The 3692-nt window shown below is 41.0% G+C and overlaps 1 long non-coding RNA gene across 1 annotated transcript; it reads left to right on the top strand.

Moving 5' to 3' along the window:
• The first annotated feature begins 1042 nt into the window (after positions 1-1042).
• On the top strand, positions 1043-3249 carry LOC135443104 (uncharacterized). Its single transcript, XR_010438817.1, has 3 exons — positions 1043-1122; positions 1430-1584; positions 1870-3249. It is a non-coding gene; the product is annotated as an uncharacterized LOC135443104 (long non-coding RNA).
• Positions 3250-3692: the final 443 nt, after the last annotated feature.

Raw genomic sequence — 3692 nt, 5'->3', positions numbered from 1 at the left:
CTGTTGAATAAAGTGTCTGGGAACTATGACTGTGATACATTGCTGCTACTAATGCTGTAGCCTGTCCCTTTGTTTAATTACTGCAATTAATCTTAATCTGTCTTTGTTTGGCAACAGCTAGGTTAGGAAGAACCAGCTGAATGCTTTTCCAAGAGACTGCTGTTTTGATCACTAAACTCAGTCTTTTCTTTGGCAGATGAAAATATCCAGCATTTTATTGCTATCCGTGTATGTATGGTTCCCCAAAATACAATTGTGTATTACTTAGAGAGTGGGAAAAATATTTACTACAAAGGGATTTTTTTGTATACACTGTAGAAAAATGAAAGTCAGTGTATCAAGAACATTTTGTCCTGTTCTGTCTGTAAAAATGACAGCTGTGTTTCACATTGTATGAACCACTCACATAAGCATTTAATTCACTCATTGTAAATCAAGCTACATAAAGATGATGTAATAATTAGGTCTGAAACAGATGGAAGTCCTACTTTAGATAATACACTCACAAAAATAGCATTTGCTTGCTTCCTTCAATTCTATACATTTTAGTCTGTGAAGATGTACTTCTAATCAGATGACAGTAGCTGAAAATAATAGAATAGGCAAGATTTGCAGAAAATTTTCGAGACAGATCTTCATTTTTTTCAGTACTGCATTTTTTAGGCATCGCTGTATATATGTAGAACACTGTGTATGATTTCTGGGCTGTGATTCTAGGAAAATACAGTGAAGGAGTAGCAATCTCATGGAAACAAGCTTAAATTTACTGAGTATAACTTTACCCCATATAGGCTGAAGGACTATGAACTATAGTAGAGGTGGCCTTTGAGTCCTAGTAAAATATGTGTATTGTACTTGAATATCTGTGAGTAAAAGGAAAGGGGGAAATATAGTACTTGAATATCTGCATATATAGGGACCTACCTATACCCGGTAGGTCTCAGTTGCTCTTGATGGCCTGCAACTATGATGTCCTTAATTGGGTGGCAGCTGTGGCTAATGAAGATAACTGGGATAAAAGAGGGTGGGCTGGCTGGTCAGGGAGAGCCTTGGAGGAGCCCTGACGAAGAAGCAGGAACAGCACTGCTGTGAGGAGATGCTTGTGAGAAAACCACCCAGAAGGTATGGGACTCTAGAAATATGATAGCAACAATAAGATAACAACAGTGAGCTGCTGTGGTCTTGGCTGGGCAAAGATCTGCCCCATGGGTCATTTGGTTTTTCCCAACCTTTGATTATGTGGAGAACAAGACCACACACACATAGGGAGAATGTGTGGAACACGCTGGCCAGATAGTCACAAACAAAGGTAAGTTCTTTTTTTCAGATGGGCCTCCAGCATCCCTGTAAGAAGAAAAGGTTCTTTTGCTGTATTTTCAGAGCTCATTTTTATGAGAGCCGTATTAAGCAAAGTTTCTGCTGTTTTCAGCTCCTCTGGACATGAACAAGAGGTGGAATCCCATCTGCCATAGGAGAACTTCACCTGGGAGAAAACTGGAACCTAATGCAGGATTGTGCAGAGCAGGCATTGCCACATGAGTGACCAAGTAAACTCAGCTTCTGCAGGTTTCAGTGTCAGCCTTGGTAAGAAAATACTGAGTGTGGGACAAAGGCATCAGGTATTGTAAACTCTCCAGAATAAAATTGGTCATGGTACATTTGCCATTTCTGTGTGGTAAACTCTAGGGATATAGGGACATGCCAATGTTTGTGACATCACTACATGGCAGTGGATAGTGTGCTCAGATCATGGGATCTTGACAGTTTTTTTTTCAGAGTGAATGTATGCCTGACCTCTGCCCCAAAATATTTTAAACAGGAAAAAACCATCTGGATTTTCTGACTGTCTGCATGTCTATTTTTCTTCAGCATGGGGAAGACCTGGACCTGTTACAGCAGGGCCAGAGAGATTACCAAGTGGCTGGAGCACCTCTCCTATGAAGACAGGCTGAAAGAGTTGGAGTTCTTCAGCCTGGAGAAGGGAAAGCTCCAGGGAGACATGGTACCTTCCAGTAGCTAAAGGGGGCCTGCAAGAAAGATGGGTGAAAAACTTTTTAGCTGGGCCTGTTGTGATAGAACAGGAAGCAATGGTTTTAATGTGAAGGAGGGTTGATTTAGAGTAGCTAGAAGTAACAAGTTTTTTACAATGAGGGTGATAAAATACTGGAACATGGTTGCCCAGACATGTGGTGGATGCCCCATCTGTGGAAAAATTCATGGTCAGGTTGGATGGGGCTCTGAGCAACCTGATTAGTTGAAATGTCCCTGTTCACTGTGGAGGGTTTGTATGAGAAGACCTTAAAAGTTCCTTCCAACATGAACTTTTCTATGATCTCATCTCTGTCCTACTGATGGTCAGTTGTGTCTCACACAGTTCTGCTTGCTGTGAGGTGACCTTTTAATGTTTACACATTGTGCTGCTTCAGCCACAATAACACGACTCAGTGAAGAGTTGGGGAAAACTGAAAGCATTGCATGTATTTGTTTGGAAAATAGATCAGTGTCTGTCTGATCTAAACCTAAAATCAATTTGCTGAGGTTTTATGTTGGTGTGTGATTTGGTATTGGCTGGTTTGCTCATGCAGGTAAGGCTGAAGAAATCCCGCTTTGCACCTATAATGCCATCCTTTAACAAAGGGCTCTCTGCTCCAGGGAGTGCAGTCCTGTTTCAGACCATTGCTCAGACTCAGTATGAATGAGAGCAGATTAAAGAAGCAGCATTAATACCCCTCAGTTTAATCAGCACAGAGTCACCCAGCTGTGTCTGGGCAGCCACCACTTGCTCCCTGGAGGACCAGTCCAGCACTAGGAGTACATGTGTTTGTTCTTTGCCAAACAAGCTTCAGTCTGTGCTTGCAAGATGTCCTCCACAGGGATACAAGTCTAAATCATATAGATGTATAGAAAATGACTCCATGAGTGATTGGTTCAAATCTAAGGATTTTAAAAGCGAGACATGGTGGTTTTGTTCACTTGAGGAAACATTCAGCATTTATTTATTGTTATAAAAAAACACCAGCAAATTATGATTACTGTTTTCTTTTCTTATTACTCTGGCAATCAAAAACACCATGGAGAAGACCTGTCTTTGGCCCAAAGAGCTTACAAGCCAAGCATGGGACAAGAGATAACCTGGATGCCTCCATCACTTTTATCAGCTGTCTCAGAAGTGAAATTAATTAATAGATGCTTTAATTTTGTTGTTAAAAAAATAAGGAAGGAAATAAAATCTCAGGATTTAATATAGTATTTGCACCTGACTGCAAAAGTGAGCTTGTTGTAAGTGCCTGAAAAAATGGAAAGGAAATGAGGAGCTGGATTTTTCACAGAGCTGTTATAAATTCTAGTGTTGGTATTTCTCTTATCCAATGACTCACAAATAGGCATCTACTGTCGAGACTCTTGTCTCCCAGGAGGAGAAGAGCACAAACACGCTGTGAGGCTTTGTGCTGTTTTAAGTTTGGGACAAGGGTGTTATTCATGAGAGGGGCTGAAATCAGACATCCAGGTCACGCCAAAGTTTTCACGCATCCTGTATGCTAGTCCATGGCGCTTCTGCTATATTTGTGATGCATGCTCTGTAGAAAAAAGTATTTTGTGTAAGCTTCAAAAAAGTTTTCTTCACTGCTGCCCTTTATCTTCACCTGTCAGTCACACTGCTAACTGCAGGCAGAGGCTTGTTTAGCATACTG

Source organism: Zonotrichia leucophrys, chromosome 2 (genome assembly GCF_028769735.1).
Source record: "Zonotrichia leucophrys gambelii isolate GWCS_2022_RI chromosome 2, RI_Zleu_2.0, whole genome shotgun sequence".
Taxonomy (NCBI): Eukaryota; Metazoa; Chordata; class Aves; order Passeriformes; family Passerellidae; genus Zonotrichia; species Zonotrichia leucophrys.
The sequence above is the reverse complement of the archived record's forward strand: the minus strand, read 5'-3'. Positions and strand labels throughout refer to the sequence as shown.